We start from the raw sequence: 27675 nt of genomic DNA on the forward strand, positions 1-27675 counted from the left end.
ACCTGGAATACTGTATTCAGTTCTGGTCACCACACTTCAAAAGAGACATTGAAACTCTGGAGATGGTGCAAAAAAGAGCAACCAAGATTATTAAGGGACTGGAAACCAAGACTTACGAAGAGAGACTGAGGGAACTGGGCATGGATAGCCTAGAGAAAAGGAGGGCCAGAGCGGACAAGATAGCAGTCTACAAGTATACGAGGGGATGTCACAGAGAGGAGGGGATCACTTTATTCTTTAGGGCACCAGAGGGCCGGACGAGGAAAAACAGCTGGAAGCTGACCAAGGAGAGATTCAACATGGAGATAAGGAGGAACTTCCTGACAGTCAGAGCGATCAACCAATGGAACAACCTACCAGCGGACGTTGTGAACTCCAACACTCTGGACATTTTTAAGAGAAGATTGAACTGCCACTTGACTGGTGTGCTATAGGGTTCCTGCTTGGGCAGGGGGTTGAACTCGATGGCCTTCATGGTCCCTTTCAACTCTAACAATACATAAATAACACTAAAACTCCATGGGGGCCCAGATCTGAGAGTTGTGGGGGCATGCAAAATGTTTACTTCTTCCTAGGGGGGGCATGAGAGAAAATAATTGAGAAGCAATGCTCTACATTAAGAGTGGCACAACATTTGAGCTTCCTTTTAAAATTAAGCAAGGCCATCTTTTCCTATAGGATTAAACAACGTCTGTTAAGAAGAAGACAAATGCCTCCTGAGATATTTCAGTTCCATTCAGTCCCGTAACTTTTTAAAAAACAGTTTGGGCGAATTGTTGAAGGTTTGGCGCATTCTATTTACTAAACCACACGGAGCAGCTACTACGGATTCTTTCGTGACACTAGCTTCAACTCCAAACAACGGCAGCCCTTTATTGTGAACTAACACTAAGAATAAAATCTAAGGCAGCACGACTCCCCAAGATCTAAGCGAAAAGCTAAAGATGCACAAACCTTTCCCCGAACATTATATTTTATGCAGTCCAAAATGTGACACATGGGTCTTTAATAATTCACTGCTTGTTAACATTAAACAACTGTTAACATGCTCAAATAATTAGTTATGCTTGCTTGACATGTTTGCTTCTTTAATAATTGATGCATTTATCTTAATTACTAACAGTATTATGGTCGTAATATGCATCTTTTTTTCGATCTTAAAATTTAACAAAAACTGACTTTTTGCCAAAAATGATTATCTTCTAAGTTTTAATTACTTGCATAATTAAATTGCAAGCCACAGATTTTTTTTAAAAAAATTTATTTTAGCAACAAAAAAAAAAACCTTCATGGGGAAAAAAAATTAATGGAAATGAGGTGATTCGTTGTTTATGCATCAGTCGGTAAATATTTCATAAGGCTCATATTACCCTTTCAGAGTGGATAGTAAAAAAAAAAAAAGTAAACCCAGATATTTTTAATAGGAGGTCCAATTTTAAAACTGCTAGACAAGCCTAACTGTTCCCTCCCAGGAAGATTTGCGAATGTAAATGAGAAATAGAAAGTTCAACTTTATATTCTAAAGCACAATGATTCAGATAATAAGTCAAGATACAGCGGTACCTCTAACTACAAATGCCTCTACTTACGAACTTTTCCAGATAAGAACCAGGTATTCGATATTTTTTTGCCTCTTCTCAAGAACCATTTACCACTTACAAACCCAAGACTCCGAAACTATAACCGAAAAAGTCAGGGAGAAGCCTCTGTAGGGCCTCTCTAGGAATCTCCTGGGAGGAAACAGGGCCGGAAAAGTCAGGGAGAAACCTCTGTGGGGCCTCTCTGTGGGAGGAAACAGGGCCGGAAAAGGCGGGGAGAAACCTCCGTGGGGCCTCTCTAAGAATCTCCTGGGAGGAAACGGGCCAGAAAAGGTGGGGAGAAGCCTCCATGAGGCCTCTCTAAGAATCTCCTAGGAGAAAATAGGGCCTCCACCCTCCCTGTGGTTTCCCCAATGGCACACATTATTTGCTTTTACAATGATTCCTATGGGAGAAATTGCTTCTTCTTACAAACTTTTCTACTTAAGAACCTGGTCACGGAACGAATTAAGTTCGTAAGTAGAGGTACCACTGTAATTAAAGGGCTGACACAAGGAAGAGGGACCCAACTTATTTACCAAAGCACCTGAGCGCAAGACAAGGAACAATAGATGGAAACTAATCTAGGACAGAAGCAACCTGGAATTTAAGGAGAAAATTCCTGACAATGAGGACAACTAACTAGTGAAACAACTTGCCTTCAGAAGTTGTGGGTGCTCCATCGCTGGAGGTTTTTAAGAAAAGACTGGACAACTATTTGTCAGAAATATTTATTAATTAATTTATTTTTATTTTATTAATTAGATTTCTATGTTGCCCTATTCCTCAGACTCAGGGTACCATAGAAATAGTATAGGTCTCCTGTGTGAGCAGGGGGGTTGGACTAGATGACCTCCAAGGTCCTTCCAACTCCGTTGCTGTTACAGAATCTTAGATTTGAATTTTATTTTGCATAGAATGAGGGTGAATCTCTCGTGTAAAAATAAGAAAGGAAACTTTGTCAGCATTCATCTCCCTCTTTCAGACTGTTAATAGCAGTGGCAGATTAGTGGATAATCAATTACAATGACTTGCAATCAGTGGTAAAATCCAATTTTTTTACTACCAGTTCTGTGGGTGTGGCTTGGTGGGCGTGGCTTGGTGGGTATGACAAGGTAAGGATACTGCAGAATCCCTAATTCCACCCCACTCCCGGGCCAGCCAGATGTGGTATTTGCAGGTTCTCGGAACCACTTAAAATTTACGCTAGTGTTTCCCAGAACCTGCTGGATTTCAACCCTCCTTACAATCCTTTCGAACTCACAACAGCACTGAAAAAAAAAGTGATTTATAACCAGTCCTCCATTTATAACAGTTGCAGCATCTCCAGGGTCACATCGTACTTGGAAACTGGCCCTGGATTTATGACAGTGGCAGCATCCCATGTGCTGTGATCAACCTTTGCAACCTTCCCTTTGGTCCAGTGGTTAAGGGGCTGGCCTAGAAACCAAGAGGTTATGAGTTCTAGTCATGCCTTAGGTATGAAAGCCCATCTCTTTTCTCATCCCAGCTTACATTAAGGGGGTGCTATTGTGGAGAAAATAGGAGGAAGGAATATTACATAGCAATAGCAATGGCACTCAGACTTATAAATCACTTTACAGCCCCCTCTAAGCGGTTTGCAGAACCAGCATTTTGCCTCCAACAATCTGGGTCCTCATTTTACCGAACTCGGAAGGATGGAAGGCTGAGTCAACCTTGAGTCGGTGGTGAGATTTGAACCGCTAAACTACAGCTAGGAGTTAGCTGAAGTAGCCTGCACTCTAACCACTGAGTCACCCCAGCTCTTGTTTGCTGCCTTGAGTTATGAAATAATAATTGCAGTAAAAATAAAATAAAATAAATAAATAAATAAATAAATAAATAAGTAGAAGTAAATACAGTAATACCTCATCTTACGAACTTAATTGGTGCTGGAAGGTGGTTCGTAAGGCGAAAAGTTCGTAAGACGAAACAATGTTTCCCATAGGAAACAATGCAAAAGCAATTAATGCGTTCAAGGGAGAAAAAAATTGCAAAATGGCACTCCTCTGGGTGCTGCCGCCCGGCTGTCACCTTTTAAAACAGCCAGGGAGATTCTTGGCGTTCTCCCGAACCCGAACCTGGAAGTTTGGCAAAAGTTTGGGTTCGGGTTCAGGAGGCGGCCGAGAAGCGCCCGGCTGTTTCAGAAGGTTACAGCCGAGCGGCGGCGCCCGGCAAAGCGCCGTTTTTACGATCGGCAGAGGAGTTTTCGGCCGATTTGGAGGCTGAAACGGAGGTGGGGAATCCCAATAGGGAATTCCATGGGCAGAGCTTTGAAGTCACGAAGATGTCCTTCCTGGAGGCCACGTTTCGGACGACCAGGAAGGACATCTTCATGACGTCAAAGCTCCGCCCATGGAATTCCCTATTGGGATTCCCCACCTCCGTTTCAGCCTCCAGATTGGCCAAAAACGCCACTGCTGTTTGCAAAAACGGCGCTCCGCCGGGCAGCACCGCCCAGCTGTAACCTTCTGAAACAGCCGGGCGCTTCTCGGCGGCCTCCGGAACCTGAACCCGAAGTTTTGCCAAACTTCTGGGTTCGGCATTCAGGAGAACGCCGAGAAGCCCCATGGCTGTTTCAGAAGGTGACAGCCGGGCAGCAGCGCCCAGCAAAGCGCCATTTTGCGAGCTGCGGTGGGTTCGTAAGCCGGAAAAAGTTGGTAACAAGAGGCAAAAAATTTCTGAACCCCGGGTTCGTATCTCGAGATGTTCGTATCTCGAGGGGTTCGTATCACGAGGTACCACTGTACCTTGCGATGCATCGGTCAAGATACAAGTGGGCCAACAAGAGATAAGAATACTTAAAAATACTGGGAAAATAATCACACTTATTCTTCTAGAGGGTTACTGCATTTTTTTTTCTTTTTCAATTTTTACCTTTCTCTAAGGAAGCTTCTGTAAATTCTCCAATTTTTGTTTCTTTTATTTCACACCTTTTTATAGAACACAATACTCAAAAGGGAGAAAACGATACTTTTAATTCAGAATAGAAAATTAAAGTTGTACATATACCATACGTAATTTCCCCTTATACATACTTACATACATACAAACATACATACATACATGTGTGTGTGTGTATATATGTTTGTGTGGGTGGGTGTAACCTCTCTTACATACACAACATTTAAGCACTACTTAACTCTAACATCCTTTTTTAAACATCACTTTCCATTTCCCTTTAAAAAAATAAATAAATCTATGCATTCAGAGTTTTATTCTACCAACAATTAAATGCCTCCTCATTGCTTTAATATCTATTTTAAAAAAGATATCTGGGCAGCTTTAGTCTAAAGACTTAAAAAGGAAAGTAGGGGGAAAGAAGGAGAGAGAAATATAATTTTCCTTCTCTATTACCTTGATGTCTATCCACCCGATTTCAATAAGAATGTAGGAATATTATATCAGAGAAGCGGTTAGTTAAATGCCTGCACCTTTTTTAATGCTTCAGTTACCATCCTAGTCAAGCGTATTTATTTCTTCTGGAGCTGAGTCCAAGATGCAGTGTTCACACATCTATCAACTTTTTTTTAAAAAATCGTATCTCTTCCTTACCTCTCCACATACCACTTTTGTCGTAACTTTCATTTCATCACATTATCAAGGAGCCAAGAAGGCAGATTAAAAAGTTTTCCTCCCCCTATCTTTTTAAAAATAAAATAAAATTATTATCTTTATGATTCCTTTTGTAAACTATATTATTTGTTTATTCAACATATATCCTACCCACTGTACCTGGAGGCAACTAGGCAAATTACAATGATTAAAAAGCTGATAAAAAAAACATTAAAACATCAAAGCAATAAACAGCAACATTAAATTGACAAAGACGAGGAAGGGAGCAAGGTGCATAAAAGGGAGAATTTCACCTTATGTGTATTAATTATCCTGCTTTTCGAACATTATGCTTTCTGTGTGTTGGAGGAACAAGTGACTGAGAAATAAAATGGATGTCTTTTCATTTAAGAAAGCAATAGCGCTTAGACTTATATACTGCTTCATAATACTTTACAGTCTTCTCTAAGCAAATTACAAAGTCAGCCTCTTGCCCCCTAACAATCTGGGTCCTCATTTTACCCACCTCGGAAGGATGGGAGGCTGAGTCAACCTGGAACCGTACGGAATCAAACTCCTGGCGGTAAGCAGAATTAGCCTGCAATACTGCACTTAACAACTGTGCCACCATGGCTATTCCTCTATCCCCTCTGTCATAATTCGTGTTTATAAATTGTTATACTGCAGAAAAAACAATGGCTGCCAACCTGCCTTCCATTGAGGACCTGTAGACTGCACAAATCAAAACGAGGGCTGTGAAAATATTTACGAACCCCTCTTGGACATAAACTGTTTCAACTCCTACCCTCAAAAAGTCACTACAGAGCACCGCACACCAAGACAACTAGACACAAGAATAGTTTTTTTCTTCGAACGCCATCACTCTGCTAAACAAATAATTTCCTCAACACTGTCAAACTAAACAATGTCGTCTGGTGGGACCTAGGGGAAGAGCCTTCTCTGTGGCGGCCCCCACCCTCTGGAACCAGCTCCCCCCAGAGATTAGGATTGTCCCCACCCTCCTTGCCTTTCGTAAATTTTTGAAAACCCATCTCTGCCGTTAGGCATGGGGGAATTGAGACATCTCCCCCGGCCTATATAATTTTATGTATGGTATGTTTGTGTATATGCCTTGCTTTTAAATAAGGGTTTTTTAGAGATTTTTAATATTAGATTTGTGATACATTGTTTCTTATTGTTGTTGTGAGCCGCCCCGAGTCTGTGGAGAGGGGCATCATACAAATCTAATAAATAATAATAATAATAATAATAATAATAATAATAATAATAATAATAATAATTTACTAAGCCTACACTACTATTACTGCTATTTTTTACTCATCATTCCTATCACCCATTTCCTCCCACTTATGACTTAACGACTGTAACTTGTTGCTTGTATCCTTAAGATTTTTATTAATATTGATTGTTTCTTCATTGCTTATTGGACCCCTATGACAATCATTAAATGTTGTACCTCCTGATTCTTGACAAATGTATATTTTCTTGTATGTACACTGAGAGCATCTGCACCAAAGACAAATTCCTTGTGTGTCCAATCACATTTGGCAAGTAAAGAATTCTATTCTACTCTATCTGTATAAAAATATAATCCAGCTCAAGGAAACCTTGTGTATTTTTAATATATTTTGACCATTTGATATCCACAAATGTTTCCAGAAGAAGGAAGGGCTAGAAAATGTTGAAGCCCTTGGATGGATCATTCCATCTGGACCAAATTTGCATTTCTTCAAATGTTGCTCAGGAACAATTTACAACTGAGTGATTTCCATTTTGATATTATATTATACAGTTTAGGTTTGATTTAAAATGAGATATTTTAATATTTCAGAAGTATTTCAGGGATAATTACTATTGTGCTTAATTTTTATTTATTTTATTTATTCATTCGTTCGTTCGTTCGTTCATTCGTTTATTTATTTGTTTGTTTGTTTGTTTTGTCCAATACACAATGAGGGTTTTAGTGGGTATATATCTATATACACATAGTAAAATACATGATGAAGGTTATAGAGGAGATACTCATAGTAAAATATATCTAAGAAAGAATTGAAAAGAAGATATAGGAATAGAACATATCAATGAAAGAATAGAAGAAGAGATATAGGAATAGAAGAAAGGAATAGGAGATATAGGAGAGCAATAGGACAGGGGACGGAAGGCACTCTAGTGCACTTGTATTGCCAGTGTTGTCCTTTGGGAGTTGGGTGGCATACAAAAATGATGATACATGGATGGATGGATAGATGATAGATAGATAGATAGATAGATAGATAGATAGATAGATAGATAGATAGATAGATAGATAGATAGATAGATCTTGAGCATTATATAAGATATGTTTTCCTCTTTCCAGATGTCCTATTCTGATCCTATTGTCCTATTCTGATATCGCAAAGAAAAACTTTGCAAAACAGAAAAATAAAATAAAATAAATGACATTGTCTCTGCTTTACTTGGTAACATGCAATTCTGAAAATTAGAAATATACTTGCCTGGACAGATTTGCAACTGCGTAGATTTAATAGATGATAGCATTTATCAGGCTTTATGTCAGCATTTTTAAAATTGTTTCTTAACCCAAGTCTCTGTGAATAGGTTGGGTCACACAACTTGAGAGAGATTCAAGTATATTTGCTGCACAATTAGGGGATATAAGTGGCATGCAATCAGGGCTGAGATGATCCCAGAGTGAACCAGCCTAGAACTGTTTTCAGCTAAATAAATGCATTTTGTGGCCTTCCTTTTCTAGTCTGCTTTCTTGGGCTCAAATTAAATCTGAATTCCTGATTATCCAAATGTTTAAGATGTCCTTCAGGCTTTGTGGCTAAATTAGGCTGCACCGTATATTTGATTGTAATGAGATTTGCAACAGTCTTAGCATCTGTGAAACAAACTTTCCCCCCTTCCTTCGTCTTCTAAAAATAAAAAGTAAAAGAACAATAATCCCGAAGTTACTTTTGCTTTCCTTAGCCATTGTGGTGAAACTTGCAAGTTTTCACTCATGAAAATAGTGTCTTTAATGACTCATGTTGATTCAAGATGTTAGATTCTTCATTTAAAATAAAACTTTCCCTTTAATGACATTTCTATTTGGAATGATTGCTTTAAAATCCTAAATTTGAAAGCTGCGCTTAGGGCCTGGCTAAGCTGTTGCATTTTATGCCGACTTATTCAAGCCCACTAAATGAGCAGAACTGTATTTAAATCCAGGTTTTGATTATTTACTTTTGGGGTGTTTTTGATGTGTTGAACAAAATATCAAATGGCCATTGATATCTGATGCAGAATAAGTATTTATTTATTTATTTATTTATTTATTTTATTTAGTCCAATACATAATACACATTGAAGAGAATAGATATGTAGTAATATAAATAAATAAAAGATTAGAAGAAAAGATATAAAAGTATAGGTGAACATATTTGAAAGGAAGAAAAGATAAATGAGATAAGGAGAGACAATTGGACAGGGGACGGAAGGCACACTGGTGCACTTATGCACGCCCCTTACTGACCTCTAAGGAACCTAGAGTGGTCAATCGTGGATAGTCTAAGGGAAAAATGTTGGGGGTTAGGGGTTGTCACTACTGAGTCAGGTAATGAGTTCCACACTTCGACAACTCGGTTGCTGAAGTCGTATTTTTTACAGTCAAGTTTGGAGCGGTTAATATTAAGTTTGAATCTGTTGCGTGTTCTTGTGTTGTTGCGATTGAAGCTGAAGTAGTCATTGACAAGTAGAATGTTGCAGCATATGATCTTGTGGGCAATACTTAGATCGTGTTTTAGGCGTCATAGTTCTACGCTTTCAAGACCAAGGATTGATAGTCTGCTTTCGTACAGTATTCTGTTTTGAGTGGAGGAGTGAATGGCTCTTCTGGTGAAGTATCTTTGGACATTTTCAAGGGTGTTGATGTCCGAGATGTGGTATGGGTTCCAGACAGATGAACTGTATTCAAAGATGGGTCTGGCAAAAGTTTTGTAGGCTCTGGTGAGTAGTGTGAGATTGCCAGAGCAGAAGTAAATATAACATTCTCTCTGTCTGTCTCTCTGTCTCTCTGTCTCTGTCTCTCTCTTTCTCTCCTTTCTTGGAGCAATTAAATATCCTCCCTTTAAAGCAGAGGTGTCAAACTCAAGGCCCACAGGGGTGCTTAGATCTGGCCAGAGGTGCGTTTCAGCAGGTTCTGACCAGTTATGGAGAACAGGTAGCAAAGATTTTGAGTAGTTCGGAGAATCAGTAGCTGAGAACCAGTAGTGGATATTTGGAGTAGTTCAGAGAACCAGTAGTGGAAATTTTGAGTAGTTTGAAGAACCAGTAGTGGAAATTTTGAGTAAAGAACCGGTAGCAGAATTTTGAGTAGTTTGGAGAACCAGGAGTGGAAATTTTGAGTAGTTCGAAGAACCAGTAGTGGAAATTTTGAGTAGTTCGAAGAACCAGTAGTGGAAATTTTGAGTAGTTCGAAGAACCAGTAGTGGAAATTTTGAGTAGAGAACCAATAGCAGAATTTTGAGTAGTTTGGAGAACCAGTAGTGGAAATTTTGAGTAGTTCAAAGAACCAGTAGTGGAAATTTTGAGTAGTTCGAAGAATCAGAAGTGGAAATTTTGAGTAGAGAACCAATAGCAGAATTTTGAGTAGTTCGGAGAACCGGTAAATACCGCCTCTGATTGGCCCCCGTCCCCATCTATTCTCTGCCTCCCAAGTCCTAGATGATCGGGAGGAAATGGGGATTTTTACAGTATCCTTCCCCTGCCATGCCCACCAAACCACAGCCACAGAACCGGTAGTAAAAAAAATGGAATCCCACCACTGGATCTGGCCCACAATTTTACCTGGTAACAGCCTGCAAAACAGCTTTCTGTAAAAGTGGAAGCTTTTTTCAGAACAAGGATGGTGGGAGTTAGATAAATCAACACAGAACACATCATCCTGTGTGAATTCCACGTATGATTCATAATGAGTGAGTTGAACTCATTATGGCTTCTTCAGCAAGCCATGGTTAGCTGGGCAGCAACTTAGCCTAGTGTGTTTCCAATCTCGAGAAGGAAACCCAAAGTTTTGAACACGATGTGGCAGATATGTCTCAAAAATTAAAGACCTGAGCAATATTTATTATTTATTTATTTCTTAGATTTGAATGCCGCCCCTCTCCGTAGATTCGGGGCGGCTTACAACAATAATAAAAACAATGTATAACAAATCTAATATTTAAAATATCTAAAAACACCTTATTTAAAAAGCAAGACATACACACAAACATACCATGCATAAACTATATAGGCCCGGGGGAGATGTCTCAATTCCCCCATGCCTGGCAGCAGAGGTGGGTTTTGAGGAGTTTACGAAAGGCAAGGAGGGTGGGGGCAATCCTAATCTCCGGGGGGAGTTAGTTCCAGAGGGTCGGGGCCGCCACAGAGAAGGCTCTTCCCCTGGGTCCCGCCAGACGACATTGTTTAGTCGACGGGACCCGGAGAAGGCCAACTCTGTGGGACCTAATCGGTCACTGGGATTCGTGCGGCATAAGGCGGTCCCGGAGATATTCTGGTCCGATGAGGAAACAATAACTTAAGCAATAGATCACTAGGGATTTTTTTCTCTCTAAAGTAACAGATAAAGCAAGTTGACTTCAACAAATGGGAAGTCACACTTCTAATGTGGTGCTGATGCCTAACAATTGTTATCTAGCAGGTTTCAGGTTGCTTTAACTTCAGGTATTGCAAGCTGTAAATCTGTTCTCTCTCTCTCTCTTTTTAAAGCCTTGCAGACACAACTATATGCATTGCTAATTTTCTTATCTACTGTAACCTGAGCTATGCCATTTTCCCTTTTGCAGATTCGTCAGGTGAAACCATTGAGCTAATATTGCATCCCTTTAATTAACTTTAATTTGAAATGACTCGCCGATGCTTCTAATAAACCCAATGTCACGGAGCAGGTTTCAATAGGTGCTTAAGGCTTTGTGGGGCTCCGAAGTTGAGATGGAGAAACACTATCTCATTAGCGTGAAAGACCTCTCAGTGCTTTTTTAATAGAATAGGATAGGATAGAATAGAATAGAATAGCTTGGGTTGCAGCCCTTTTGATTTTCCCTAATGGACACTTTACAATAGATTGAACTCAAGAGCTCCAGAGGACCTCTAGTCTAGAATTTAGCAATGTCTGGTGGTCTTGTCTCCCCTATGTCTTTTGCAAAGCCAGTGTAGTGTTGCCCCTTTCCCAAAAATATTATTTTAAGTGGTTATATTAGAGAAGCCTTCCATTCCATTTCCATTATTTCTCTTTCCCTTATTTCTTTCCTTCTCCCTTTTCTCCCCCTCTCCTCTCCTCTTTCTTTTCCTTCTCTCCTTCCTTCCCTTCCCTTCCCTTTTTTTCTTTCCCCTTCTACCACAACAACACATGAGCACATAAGAGATACAAACTCAAAGTTAACTGCTCCAAACTTGTCTGCAGGAAACACGACTTTAGTAACTGAGTAGTTGATGCCTGGAACTCACTACCAGACTCTCTGCTATCATCACCTAACCCTCAAAACTTTTCCCTTAGGCTATTCACTCTTCACCTCACCTGATTCCTAAGAGGTCAGAAAGGGGCGTGCATAAGTGCACCAGAGTGCCTTCCGTCCCTTATCAGGGATGCATAAAACTTATCAGGAAAGACTTCATGAACTCCATCTGTATAGTCTGGAGGACAGAGGGGAAAGGGGGGGGGGCATGATTGAAACATTTATGGGAGTGTTTTTAATAGGAAAGTGAACACAAGAACAAGGGGGCACAATCTGAGGTTAATTGGGGGAAAGATCAGAAGCAACGTGAGAAAATATTATTTGACTGAAAGAGTAGTAGGTGCTTGGAACAAACTTCCAGCAGACGTGGTTAGTAAATCCACATGAACTGAATTTAAACATGCCTGGGATAAATATATATCCATCCTAAGATAAAATACAGGAAATAGTATAACTAAATAATGTCGTTTGGCGGGACCCAGGGGAAGAGCCTTCTCTGTGGCGGCCCCGACCCTCTGGAACCAAGTCCCCCCAGATATAAGAGTTGCCTCCACCCTCTTGCCTTTCGTAACTTCCTTAAAACCCACCTCTGTTGTCAGGCATGGGGGAACTGAGATATTCCCTTCCCCCTAGGCTTATAAAATTTATGCATGGTATGTCTGTATGTATGATTGGTTTCTTAAATTGGGGTTTTTTACATTACTTTTAATATTATATTTGTTCATATTGTCTTTTTACTGTTGTTAGCCGCCCCAAGTCTACGAGAGGGGCGGCATACAAATCTAATTAATAAATAAATAATAATAAATAAGGGCAGACAAGATGGACCACGAGGTCTTTTTCTGCCATCAATCTTCTATGTTTCAATCCCCTGTCCCCAGACTCAGGGCGGCTCACAACAATAATAAAACAGTGTACAATGAAGAAATCTAATATTTAAAAGAAAATATCTAAAAACCCATTATTACTAGTATCATGCATATACATAAGTTTATGATACTTACTAGTATCATGCATATAAACATTGTTATACTTTGTATACTACCAAAATAAACTTATATAAATAAAATAAATAAAATGTGCAAAGGGAGATCCAGTGGCAGCTTCCCCATCATTTTTTAAAATTCCAGTTTCCCCAGCTAGAGAGAAAGAGAGGGATCCAGCAGTCCAGAGCTGATCCTGGTGCCTGCAAAACGCTTGCATCTATCTAGCGCCAAAGAGGCTGAATGGCACTGAAGAGTGTCGGGTTGAGTTTTAAAATGCCACAAATAAGAGATTTATGGATTTTTTTCCCTAAATGCATTATTTTAGCTTGACAGCATTAATCATTCATGCTTCCTTCTTTCATTTTTCTACCTGCAATGGATTATTGGAACAGAAAATAACAACGGGAAGGCTACAAGCGGTATCAAAATGTCAAGTTTGTACTTACAGTTGTACGCACGCCGGCGAGGTCAACAGCCTCAATTACTTGTATATGTACACAGTGGTACTACATGAAAGGTTATGTCACCTGCAGCTATTTTCTTCCACATTTAAATAGGGCTCATATTCAACTGTACATTCATCCGCTGACATGGAACATGGACTTGTAAAATACTATGAACTCCCATGGCAGGACCTAAAATATGAACTGGGTGATTGCAAGGTGTAGCTGTGGGCAATCCCACATATCATAGCAGTGCGAGTCCTTTAAATTACTTTGTCTTATCCCTGACCTGTTATTTTCATTTAAACATAAGCTAGAAATGATATCAGAGGATTCTGGCTTTGGGGATCGGGGAGGTTTTTTTACCCTCCTTTTTTTCTGTTTTGACCAGAGGGGAAGTCTACCTTTTGAGCAAAAAAAAAAAAAGGTACAATACTTTCAATTTTTTTTCTAAATCTGTGTACTGTATTGCACAATTTGTTACTTTTAGGTGCCGAGTACCCAAACTGTGCTCGTGCATTCCCAAACTGAAAGGTGTGTGCATGAACATGAAACATCGATTGTTTTTAAGATAATGGGTTTTAGTTACAGTTTTTAATTATTGGATTTGTATCTGCATTGTTTTATTGTTGTTGTGAGCCGCCCTGAGTCTTCAGAGAGGGGCGGCATACAAGTCTAATAAAATTATTATTATTATTATTATTATTATTATTGTTGTTGTTGTTGTTGTTATTATTATTATTATTATTATTATTATTATTATTATTATTATTATGTCAGCACAACACAGCAAACGAGATCACTATGCTGGATTTCGTATTTCATCAACAGTCGGGTGCTTCCCAAGCACCTACGACTGCGTGATGTAGCGGCGAATTATGTTTGCCGATCCCAGTAAAGCGGCCTTTTGCAATTGACAGATGGAGATTTTGTCAATTCTGATGGTTTTCAAATGTCCGCTGAGATCCTTTGGCACTGTGCCCAGCGTGCCAAGCACCACTGGGACCACTTTCACTGGCTTATTCCAGAGTCGTTGCAGTTTGATTTTTAGATCTTCGTATTTCACTAATTTCTCTAGCTGCTTCTCCTCAATTCTTCTGTCCCCTGGGATTGCGATGTCGATGATCCTTACTTTCTTTTTCTCCACGATCACAATGTCTGGTGTGTTATGTTTCAGAATTCGGTCAGTCTGAAGTTGGAAATCCCACAGTAGTTTTGCTTGCTCATTTTCGACCACGTTTTCGGGCTTATGATCCCACCAGTTCTTTGCCACTGGTAAATGGTAGTTCCGGCACAAGTTCCAGTGGATCATCTGTGCCACAGCATCATCTCTATGCTTGTAGTAAGTCTGTGCGATCTTTTTGCAGCAGCTGAGTATATGATCGATTGTTTCATCTGTTTCTTTACAGAGTCTGCACTTTGGATCGTCTGTTGATTTTTCAATTCTGGCTTTGACAGCATTTGTTCTAATGGCCTGTTCTTGTGCCGCCAGTATTAGTCCTTCTGTCTCCTTTTTGAGTGTTCCACTTGTAAGCCATGACCAGGTCTTTTCTTTATCCATTTTGCCTTCAATCTTCTCCAAGAACTGGCCATGCAATGCTTTGTCCCGCCAACTGTCCATACAGCATTGAGTTGTTATTATTATTATTATTATTATTATTATTATTATTAATTATGTGTGAATGTGCACAGGTGCGAATGTGCAGACGAGTTTGATAATCCCCATGCGCAATTGTGTGTGCGCATGCACAGGCATGCGCGCATGAACATCAGAGATCTAAACACCAACTGGCTGGTGGGAGGCAGGACATTGCAACACCAACAGCAAGAAGTATTATCTCTTTTTTCATGAGCTTCTGTTTCATCGTTTGCAGGGAAACAGACGGTCACGAAAGAAATGCCACGGAGATCTGACCTGGGATGACAGTGTGCATGCCTGCAAAGAAGACTCTGTGTGCCACCTCTGGCACATATGACATAGAAACATAGACGATTGACGGCAGAAAAAGACCTCATGGTTCATCTAGTCTGCCCTTACACTATTTCCTATATTTTATCTTAGGATGGATATATGTTTATCCCAGGCATGTTTAAATTCAGTCACTGTGGATTTATCAACCACGTCTGCTGGAAGTTTGTTCCAAGCATCTACTACTCTTTCAGTAAAATAATACTTTCTCATGTCACTTCTGATCTTTCCCCCAATTAACCTGAGATTGTGCCCCCTTGTTATTCTGTGCAATTATTAAAAACACTTCCCTCCTGAACCTTAATTAACCCTTTAACGTATTTAAATGTTTCGATCACGACCCCCCTTTCCCTTCTGTCCTCCAAACTATACAGATGGAGTTCATGAAGTCTTTCCTGGTAAGTTTTATGCTTCCACCATTTCTGTAGACCATCTTTGGACCCGATCAATTTTATCAATATCTTTTTGTAGGTGACATCTCCAGAACTGAACACAGTATTCCAAATAGGGTCTCACCAGCACTCTATGCAGCGGGATCACAATCTTCCTCTTCCTGCTTGTTATACCTCTAGCTATACAGCCAGGCATTCTACTTGCTTTCCCTACCGCCTGACCGCACTGTTCACCCATTTTGAGACTGTCAGAAATCACTACCCCTAAATCCTTCTCTTCTGAAATTTTTGTTAACATAGAACTGCCAATACAATACTCAGATTGGGGATTCCTTTTCCCCAAATGCATTATTTTACATTTGGAAACATTAAACTGCAGTTTCCATTGCTTTGACCACTTATCTAGTAAAGCTAAATCATTTGCCATAATACAGACACCCCCAGGAATTAATTAACATAGGTTCGCCACCATGGAACTGTAAAGTTAAAATCGCTCTAATGAGATGATAGAATAAGTCTGAAGAGCAAAAATCAACGTCTCTCCCAAATCAACAAAAATGTTTTGTTTTGTTTTGTTTCTTAATGAATTAAATTAATCCCACATTATCTGTATCCTACTCACCAATATGTTAAAAAATATAGGAAGCATCTTGATCAGCAAAAAAAATATATGAATGTACACACAGATAGGATTTGTGCAAACAGAATTTAGATGGGTTTGTTTTCATCAAAGTAGCTAGAGGCAACCCAAGAAAAAGAATATGTATCTAGGGATAACTAATAGAGAGAGGGGAGAGATTGATAAGTTATATTTACAATTCTTTCATTAGTACATTCTTTGACAAGACAAACCATATTTTGCTGAATGTTGTAAGTGCACCACAACATTAAAACTAAGCTATTATTGATACCAGGACTGCTGAAATATTAATACTGTAAATACTTTTTTCCAGTTGACTTAAGAATAGCTGTGGTTCTTCAGCTTTTCATAAATTCCGAGTATTATAAGGACTTCTAAGATTTCTCATTACGCCTCCGGGAAGATTGTATAAACTGCCAGTCATTCCACCTAGCTGATAACCCTTTCCTCCCAAATCTAGCACACAACAACAACAACAACAACAGCAACCATATAATGTATGATCACTATGGTGATTAACACAAAATAAATATAACGGAAAGAAAGTAAACCTAACTAGTTAAAAAATCCATACAATATCCATTTGCATCAACATGGAATTACTGTAGTCCAAAACATTGGGCTACAGTTACTGAAACTGTATATATACATGCTTAATTCAACATACTGTGTTGTATATCAACAAAAATATATACCCAGGTGTTTGAGATAGCTAGGTAACATCATCATTGATAGCAACCAAGTTCAGAGATCACCAAGGACCCACCAATTATCAATAATGATTATTATTGATAATAATCTATAATTTAATTAGCATCTATAAATTACATTCAGTATCACCACACCTTTAATCTCTTGAGGTTGTCTAATAAAAATATGAGCTCTGATAAAAGATTCAAGAATCAGATTAATAATTAAAGGACATAGGAGGAATACCTGGAGTATAACTTAATGAATTGAGAAAGAGAAGCATGTACTGACCACAGGGTTAAAATACCAAACTATAATCCAAAAGAAAAAAAGGTGATGGAAACCCATATTTTTATTAGAAATCTCAATTTGAACTGTATCAAAGACGTTTTCAATGTCTAATGAGATTCAAACAGCTGATTCTTACTTACCTGCCCAATTCTAATTTCTTATCTGTCCAAAATATCGATCAGCAGCCATGTGCTTTTCTCAAGAAGAGACATCAGGAAAATAAATCTGTTTTAAGACAACATGAGAAAAATCTTGAGTTTTGAAATTTTTTATTTTATTTTATTATTTATTCTTTGTCCAATATACAATACATATGGAAGAGAATAGACATTAAGTAATATATATAACGATAGAAAGTAAGAAAGAAGAGAAGTAGATGGGAGGGAGAGAATATATATGATATAAGAGATAAGGAGAGAATATATATGATACATATACAGTATATATAATAGATAGATAGATAGATAGATAGATAGATAGATAGATAGATAAGGAGAGAGTATATATGATATATGAGATAAGGAAAGACAATTGGACAGGGGACGATAGGCACATCAGTGCACTTATTCTTAGGAACCTGCAGAGGTCAATCGTGGAGAGTCTAAGGGAGAAGTGTTGGGGGTTAGGGGTTGACACTATTGAGTCCGGTAATGAGTTCCACGCTTCGACAACTCGATTGTTGAAGTCATATTTTTTACAGTCAAGTTTGGAGCGGTTAATATTAAGTTTGAATCTGTTGTGTGCTCTTGTGTTGTTGCGGTTGAAGCTGAAGTAGAAATCATCTCAATTTTCATTCATATGCAGTAGTTTGCAACTTGGACAGGAACATTTCTCTCAACCCTGTGGTCAACAGGAAGGGAAGAATGTGAGGTTTTTAAAAAAAAGTAAACTTTGCTTTTCTTCAACAATAATCTCCCTTCACAAGGAGTTCACTTGTGAAGCCTGATTCTACTGATGAGAAGAGACAGTTATAGTTTTGGCCTTAAGAAGTTTTGGGTCTTGCTGCTTTCTTCTTGAAGGTCAAGTCCATCGCTCCTCTAGTTACTCACTTTCTGCTGCTCAGTTTGCTGAGATGCCTTTTCTCTGTTTTTTACTTGTTGGTGCTACGACTATAGCAACAAGATCTTTGTTGGAAGTTTGTAAATTTCTTTAGTCAAAGGGTGTTCTGTCGAGCTCACTGGTAGAATCCTCCCAAAAATGCACAGATACAATTTCTGACACACACACACGTTTGAAAATTCAAAACAATGTTCTTTATAATGAAAATTCACTTAAACCAAGCCCTCTTTTGGTATAGCAAAGAGCACTGGTCTCCAAACAAACTGGTAATTTGTACAAGTCCCTTATCAGTTCTGTGATACTTAGCTTGCAGCTGTGAGGCAATTCACAGTTCTTCTTCTTTCACAAAGTGAAACACACTTTGCCCTGGTTTAGTTTCAAAGCAGGGAAAAATCAGCACACAAAAGGTCAAAGTCAGTAAAGCAGTCACGAAACACAACGATCAGATAATCCTCCACAATGGCCAAACCCACAGGCTGCTATTTATAGCAGCCTCACTAATGACCACAGCCCCACCCAACCACAGGTGGCCTCATTTTCTTTGATAATAATCTCTCAGTTGTTGTTGCCTATGCATTGCTCTCCGCATGCGTGGCTGTATCATTAACTCTTGTTCTGAATCCAAGGAGGAGCTAGATAATTGATCTCCTTCTGAGCTGTCTGCCCCACTCTCCTCCTCCCTGTCACTCATGTCTTCTTGGTCAGAGGAGCCTTCATCAGCAGATTCCACCGAGGGCAAAACAGGCCTGCAGCATGTGGATGTCTCCCCCACATCCACAGTCCTTGGGGCAGGAGCTGGGCCAAAGCTAACCACAACAAAGGGTAGCCGTGGAAGTCTGAGAATGTAGCTGAACCCCAAATTTTAAACTCTTGAGCAGAAGGTTATGGCCCACATTGATCTCAAAAATTTCTGGGGATGTCAGAATATCCTAGGCCTAGAAAGCTTAGAACTATGTCATGAAATCATCTGCTACAATGTCCTTCCTGTCAACAACTACTTCAGCTTCAACCACAACAATACACAAGCACATAACAGATACAAACTCAAAGTGAATCGCTCCAAACTTGACTGCAGGAAATACGACTTTAGTAACCGAGTAGTTGATGCATGGCACTCACTACCAGACCCTGTGCTATCATCACCTAATCCCCAAAACTTTACCCCTAGACTATCCACTGTTGACCTCTCCCGATTCCCAAGAGGTCAGTAAGGGGCGTGCATAAGTGCACCAGTGTGGCTTCCGTCCCCTGTCCTAATGTTTCTCTCTTACTAGTATCATGTATATAAACATTGTTATATCTTTGTATACTACCAATATGTACTTGACAAAACAAACAAACAAACAAATAAATAAAATATATCAGCTGAAAGGGACATCTCACCTTGGTCTTTATCCTTGAAAAAATTGGGCCTACATCTATGTATTTTTGTAGCAATTTTATTTTGCTACAAAAAAAATTCTAATCCAATTTATACATTTCCTTTGATTTTTTTTTCTTTTTCTTTTTCTTGCTGCCTTTTATATTTTGATTTTCTGGTGGCTCCTACATTCTGCCCTGGCGTCTTCTCGTACGCTCCATATGGATTCAAACTTGTGAGTCCAAGAAATATATTTGCTTGTAGTTTCTGTAGTTTCGTCACCAAAACCCCAAAACTTTACCCTTAGGCTATTCACTGTTGACCTCACCCACTTCCTAAGAGATCAATAAGGGGCATGTATAAGTGTACCAACATGCCTACCGTCCCTGTCCTAATGTTTCTCTCTTATTAGTACCATCTCATGCGTATAGACAGCATTATAATTATGTATACTACCAATACAGTGGTACCTCTACCTAAGAATGCCTCTACTTACAAACTTTTCTAGATAAGAACCGGGTGTTCAAGATTTTTTTGCCTCTTCTCAAGAACTATTTTCCATTTACAAACCTGAGCCTCCGAAACTGTAACCGGAAAAGGCCGGGAGAAGCCTCCGTGGGGCCTCTCTAGGAATCTCCTGGGAGGAAACAGGGCCGGAAAAGGTGGGGAGAAGCCTCTGTGGGGACTCTCTAGGAATCTCCTGGGAGGAAACAGGGCTGGAAAAGACGGGGAGAAGTCTCCGTGGGGCCTCTCTAGAAATCTCCTGGGAGGAAACAGGGCCTTCACCCTCCCTGTGGTTTCCCCAATCGCACACATTATTTGCTTTTACATTGATTCCTATGGGAAAAATTGCCTCTTCTTACAAACGTTTCTACTTAAGAGCCTGATCACAGAGGTGCCACTATATATATTTGACAACATAAAATAAATAAAAATAAATAAAATGTGTGGATTCCACAATTAGCTGATCTTTTGATATTATTGCAACACACTGTCCATATTTCTCCGATCCTCCTCCTCTACTTATCATTGCTTAAAGTAGATTAGGGACATATTAGTAAAAGGTTCTTTTCAATTTTTCCCCCCCTTCAGGTCTCCCCAAGTTACCTTTCCGCCCCCGCCCCCCCAAATAGTTGCTATTAAATATGCTGCACGTCAATGCAGCAGTGAGCTGGTTAATTTTGACTGGATATTATGCTATATAACCATTTGGCATTTAACTTGAAAAACGACTTTCTGCTTCACCTGTCAGCAGCCCCGTTCTCATCAAATAAGTGACTGAGAAAAATTTTCAAATTTCAATTTCCTGATGCTATTAGACAGTACTCCTTCCATACTTAAACAGTTTAGCAGCGCACCGGTATGTTTTTGGTATTCATGCTGTGCACCACACTACATGCCACTACAATGGCTTTTTTTGTTTAAAGGGTAAAGAGATGCACGGATCTTTATCTTGGGGTTAGAAAAATGCATTGCGGGAACATGGCAAATCAGGTTTCTGAACAAGGTCCTAACATCCTACTATCACCCCGATGCGGTGCTGGGAATTTCAACTACTCGTTGGTTTTGACTTTTGGGGAAGCATCTGCTATGAAGCAAAGCATGGACCGCAACTAGATTCTGAACCACAGTAGAGGTTTTTTGGGATGGCAACAGGGAAGGGATGCAATTTTTTTTTACTACCACACTGTGGGCGTGGCTTATTTTGTGGGTGTGGCCTGCCGGCCATGTGACCAGGTGGGAGTGGCTTGACGGTCATGTGACTGGGTGGCTTAAAGGTCATGTGACTGGCTTAAAGGTGGCCAACTTGACGTCACTCACGTCAAGGGTTTGGGTTAGGGTACCTGGCTTCTCCTCACCTCAAAGAGATACAATTTCCCTATCTATTTACTATTACTGAACATCCAAAATATACTATTTAATTCTATGTATATATGCCATATGTGTACATACATATTACACACAGGCACACAAAAATAGACGTTATCTACTATATAAACTGTATGTATATGCACAGCTGTTCTAAAATTATACACATTCAACCTCATTTACTGCGATAGGAAAAACATACCCAGAAGGGGGAAAAAGAAAAATAATTCAATTTTTTTCTACTGGTTCTGCGTACTTGACTGTACCCATAGGAGCCCATCCCTGGTTGTAGCTTATGATTCTTGATGAACTTATCTTTTCTTTTATGTACACTGAGCACATGCGGTAAAAAACCATTCCTTATGTGTCCAATCACACTTGGCCAATAACATTCTGTTCTATTCTGTTCTATTCTGACACTTGTTTGAAACAATATAGAGCCTTGATGGTGAACCTATGGCAGATGTGCTAGAGCCCTCTCTGGGCATATGCGCAGTTGCCAGCTGCTCTTCTGGTTTCCGGTGCATGCATGCGCCTTGACCAGCTGGTCTTCGCATGTGCTGGAGCCCTACATGGCCTAGAACCAGGTTACTTATGGGACCGTCTGCAGCCTCATGTATCCCAGCGACTGGTCAGAGCCCACAGAGTCGTCCTTCTCTAAGTCCCGTCAGCCAGGCAATGCTGTCTAGCGGGCCCTATGGGAAGGGCCTTCTCAGTGGTGGCTCTGACCCTGTGGAACGAACTCTCCCAAAAGATTTGTATGGCCCCCACTCTCCTGGCCTTCCGGAAGGCTGTAGAAACTCACCTTTGCCGGCAGGCTTGGGGGCCTATTCTGCCCCCCCCAGCAAACTAGCTTCAACTATCACCTTTGCTTCTTCCTGGCTCTCAGGCCTTATCCACAAATAAAGTTGAACAGACTTTACTTTTTTTTTAAAGCTAAAAACTAACAAACCAATTAACTAAGATAAAAATACTTACCAGGCTGTCCTTGCAGACTCCTGGATATTCCTGCTTCCCTTCTGGAGCTGGGCCTGGGTTCTCCAACGTTTGTGGGGAAAGTAATTCACCTGTATAACAATGATAACCTGCCAGGCCTTTCTTGCAAAGGAGGAAAAACTACAACTACTAATGGAGGCCAGAGAGCATGGCTTGTAAGCGGACCCCCTGCAATTTCACACTCTCTTAAGGAGACAAGCACCCAATTCTCCTCCCTAGCTGCTGCCCCATGGTTTTTTTAAATTGTCCTTCCTTCTCTAGTACTTATTTATTTGTTTATTTTATTTATTTATTTTATTTATTGGATTTGTATGCCACCCCTCTCCGGCTAACAACAGTGGTAAAAACAACATGCGACAATCCAATACTAAAGTAGGTAAAAACCCTTATTTTAAAACCAATCATACATACAAACATACCATACATAAATTGTAGAAGCCTAGGGGGGAAAGAGGATCTCAGTTCCCCCATGCCTGACGACAGAGGTGGGTTTTAAGAAGCTTACGAAAGGCAAGAAGGGTGGGGGCTATTCTAATCTCTGGGGGGAGTTGGTTCCAGAGGGCTGGGGCCGCCACAGAGAAGGCTCTTCCCCTGGGTCCCGCCAAACGACATTGTTTAGTTGACGGGACCCGGAGAAGGCCCACTCTGTGGGACCTAATTGGTCGCTGGGATTCGTGCGGCAGAAGGCGGTCTCGGAGATAACCTGGCCTGGTGCCATGAAGGGCTTTACAGGTCATAACCAACACTTTGAATTGTGACCGGAAACTGATCGGCAACCAATGCAGACATGGGCATACCTGGCTGCATTCTGCACGATCTGAAGTTTCCGAACACTTTTCAAAGGTAGCCCCATGTAGAGAGCGTTACAGTAGTCGACATAATTAAATAGTATGTTTTTACCCATAAATCATTATCCAGAACTGAACTTTTATACCAATTAAAGAAAATTGAACTACTTGCCTAATCTGTTATCATACTGAATCTTGTGGGTTGAGTACAAAACCTGAAAATGTTACTGTGCTCCTCAACAAATAATGCTCTCTATCATTTGTCCTTTTTGGGGCTATTCAAATTATGTCACTTCATCAACTGAAAAAGAGTCCAAGCACCTATTTGAAAGCTTATCTTGGTCAGTAAGCCACTTCTGGACTCTGGGAATGTTTTTCGTATCGCAGTAAATGAGGTTGAATGTATATAATTTTAGAAGAGCTGTGTGTGTTTGTGTGTGAACATACACAAAAAGTTTATATAGTAGATAATGTATATTTTTGTGTGCCTGTGTGCAATATGTGTGCCGCCCCGAGTCTACGGAAAGGGGCGGCATACAAATCTAATAAATAAATAAATAAAATAAATAAATATGTATGTACACATATGGCATATATAGATACAATTAAATAGTGTATTTTGGGTGTTCAGTAATAGTAAATAGAGAAATTGTATCTGTTTAAGGTGAGGAGAGACCAGGCACCCTAACCCTAACCCAAACCCTTGACGTGAGTGAGATCAATTTGGCCACCTATAAGCCAGTCACATGACCTTTAAGCACCCCGGTCACATGATCATCAAGCCACTCCCACCTGGTTACATGGTTGGCAGACCACACCCACAAAATAAGCCACGCCCACAGTGTGGTAGTAAATTTTTTTTGCAGCCCTTCACTGGCCTTGGGCCATAAATAAAATCAAGCAGTAAAAATGACTTAACTTTTCTGGGGCATTGCATGTTTTATTCAATTGTTTTGCTTAATTTTATTCACATTTACGCTCCAAACAAATAGCCGAAGCTCATTATTCCGATGGCTGTTTTGATTCTAAATATATGTATGCCGCCTTACCTGACCACAAAAATGTTGATTGTTCCTATTCATTTGGAATTTCTGATGTATACTTTTCGTAAAATTAATTATCATACGGCTGTTTGCTAAGAAATCTAATTCCCAGGACAAAGGCAAGCACAAGAACTAGCCTGCGCTAATTAGATATCCCATGTTTTTTTATGTCATTTGCTTTTGTATTGATAAGTGTAATAAACATTTTTTTCCTTAGTAAGAAAGAAATGTACCTATCAGTAGTGAATTGCTACCGGTACGATAGCGGCCATGAGATTGCGCAATTCATGTGTGGCTGCTATGGTGTCAGTCCTAGGGGCGCCAACTTTTTTCCCTTCCATTTTTCATACTTTTGCTTCGGGCGCATGTGTGTGAGATTTTGGTGCATGTGCGGAAGCAAACAAAATCACCCAAATCTCACACACGCATGCATCCCCTCGCAAGATTTCAGCATGTTTTTGCTCCCTGCTCATGCGCAGAGGCTAAAGCACATTGGACGCACATGCATAGCACCGGTATCAGCGGTACCGCATAGAACCGAAGCATAGAAGTTCCAGTGGAACAGCCTGCCAGCGGAGATTGTGAACCCCCCAACTCTGGACATTTTCAAGAGGAGATTGGACTGCCATTTGGCTGGTGTGCGATAGATAGATAGATAGATAGATAGATAGATAGATAGATAGATAGATAGATAGATAGATAGACAGACAGACAGACAGACAGACAGACAGACAGACAGACAGACAGACAGACAGACAGACAGATGATAGATGATAGATGGATAGATGGATGGATGGATGGATGGACCGGTAGCAGCAGTAATGGCAATCCTCCCTTGATACCTATGCATAACATTTCCTAATTCCACCACACTTCCTTGTTTAAGTTAGATGTTGAATCATAGACCGGAAGGGACCTTTGAGGTCTTCTAGTCCAACCCCCTTCCCAAAGCAGTAGACTGGAGATTTTCAAGAGGAGATTGGACAATCATTTGTCTGAAATGGTATAGGACATGGATGGCAAACCTTTTTTTCCTTGGGTGGTGAAAGAGTGTGCAGGCACATTATCGCGCATGCACAAGTGCCCACACCCATAATTCAATGCTTGGGGAGGGCGAAAACAGTTTCCCCCACCCCCTGGAGGCCCTCTGTGGGCAGGAAAGGGCTGTTTCCCAACTTCTGGCGGGCCCAGTAGGCTCGTGTTTCGCCCTCCCCAGGCTCCAAAGGCTTCCCTGGAGCTTGGGGTGGTGGTGGTAAAATTACCTTCCCCCATCCACCCAGAGGCTCTCTGGAAGCCAAAAACGCCATTCAAGAGCCTCTACGAGAGCCAAAAATCAGCTGCCTGCACACACATTATTATTATTATTATTATTATTATTATTATTATTATTATTATTATTATTATTATTATTATTAATTGGATTTGTATGCCGCCCCTCTCTGCAGACTCGGGGCGGCTAACAACAGCAGTAAAACAGTACAACAAAATCCAATACTAAAAAACAGTTAAAAACCCATTATATAAAAACCAGTCATACACACAAACATACCATGCATAAATTGTATGGGCCTAGGAAGGAAGGTATATCTCAATTCCCCCATGCCTGGTGGCAGGGGTGGGTTTTAAGCAGCTTACAATAGGCGAGGAGGGTGGGGGCAATTCTAATCTCTGGGGGGAGTTGGTTCCAGAGGGTCGGGGCCGCCACAGAGAAGACTCTTCCTCTGGGTCCCGCCAAGCAACATTGTTTGGTTGACAGGACCCGGAGAAGACCCACTCTGGGGGACCTAACTGGTCGCTAGGATTCGTGCAGCAGAAGGCGGTCCTTGAGGTAATCTGGTCCGGTGCCATGATGGGCTTTATAGGTCATAACCAACACTTTGAATTGTGACTGGAAACTGATCGGCAACCAATGCAGACTGCAGAGTGTTGGAGTAACAAGGGCATATTTGGGAAAGCCCATGATTGCTCTCGCAGCTGCATTCTGCACGATCTGAAGTTTCCGAACACTCTTCAAAGGTAGCCCCATGTAGAGAGCGTTACAGTAGTCGAGCCTCGAGGTGATGAGGGCATGAGTGACTGTGAGTAGTGACTCCCGATCCAAATCCACATTGGAGCTGAGTTAGGGCAATGGCTCCATGTGCCATATGGCTCCATGTGCCACCTGTGGCACCCGTGCCATAGGTTCGCCATCACTAGTTTAGGATCTCCTGCTTCCTTCTCCATTATTCTGCTGTTCTGTGGATTTTCAAACTGCAGAAAAAGTTTCTAATTGTCTTTAGAAAGGCCGATGTTTGCTACCTGTGGCTATGAAAAACCACCGTTGGGGTTCAGTTAAAAATTAAACATGCAGGCGTACGCATAAAATTGCACTTGTTATGATCTGTGTCTTAAATTGCTGAATCCTCGTCCTTTCCTGTTGTGACTGGTGTTTATAGAACAAAACAAAAAAATCCAGAATGCTTTGGCCATCACAGCTTTTACGACGTTGCTTAGAAATTAACTTAGCATTGAAAAATGATTTTACAGCATGATTCCAGCGTCACCTAGTCCCATATGTTTGGTTTAATTATCTGCTGGGTTGCAGTGGATATTATAATATTTTTTCCTGCTTTCTTTCTGTATTGGGTTTTTTTCCTCCTTTTTTAAAGGAGGGCTTTGATAATCAAGCAAATCATTTCAATATTTTTTTTCCGTACTCTCTTTCTTTCTTTCTGGGAATTCTTCAGCAAATGGAGCTTTTGCACAATAACCATTATGAAATCGCCTCCCTGCTGTTTGATTAATATAGCTGTCCCCCATTTTTATATGTACTCTGAATCCGATTTGTTTTTAAGGAAATTAACAAAACAAATACTGAAACACTGGTTGGTGCACATTCAGCAAACTTTAGAAGATGTACCGAGTAGGAGGGGAAACGGGCCCTTTTAAAATAGGTTTCGAGCATCATTTTAATGATATTGAATCTGTGCTCAAAGGCTGCCTTTATCTCCATTCAGACACCAAATAGCATCTTATTCTTTGCCGTGGTATTTTAAGTATTACACACTTCCCTGAGCAGTGAAAATCTTCAAGCTAAACTACAGCAGGAGTATCTGAGATTGTGTGTTTCCAAGGGGACATGATCGAAACATTTAAATATGTGAAAGGGTTAAATAAGGTTCAGGAGGGAAGTGTTTTTAATAGGAAAGTGAACACAAGAACAAGGGGACACAATCTGAAGTTAGCTGGGGGAAAGATCAAAAGCAACATGAGAAAATATTATTTTACTGAAAGAGTAGTAGATCTTTGGAACAAACTTCCAGCAGACGTGGTTGGTAAATCCACAGTCACTGAATTTAAACATGCCTGGAATAAACATATATCCATTGTGAGATAAAATACAGGAAATAGTATAAGGGCAGACTAGATGGACCATGAGGTCTTTTTCTGCCGTCAGTCTTCTATGTTTCTATGTTTCTATGATTCCTACTCTCTT

General features: G+C 40.3%; 1 long non-coding RNA gene across 2 annotated transcripts in view; it reads right to left on the reverse strand.

The window, feature by feature from the left end:
* Positions 1 to 22484, reverse strand: part of LOC139171840 (uncharacterized) — a 144537-nt gene extending 122053 nt beyond the window's left edge. For both annotated transcript variants that reach the window (XR_011559811.1, XR_011559810.1), the window contains exons 1-2: positions 22352 to 22484; positions 17226 to 17310 (exon numbers count right to left, since the gene is read on the reverse strand). This is a non-coding gene — a long non-coding RNA (uncharacterized lncRNA). The remainder of the gene's footprint in view (positions 1 to 17225; positions 17311 to 22351) is intronic.
* Positions 22485 to 27675: the final 5191 nt, after the last annotated feature.

Source organism: Erythrolamprus reginae, chromosome 9 (genome assembly GCF_031021105.1).
Source record: "Erythrolamprus reginae isolate rEryReg1 chromosome 9, rEryReg1.hap1, whole genome shotgun sequence".
Classification (NCBI taxonomy): Eukaryota; Metazoa; Chordata; class Lepidosauria; order Squamata; family Dipsadidae; genus Erythrolamprus; species Erythrolamprus reginae.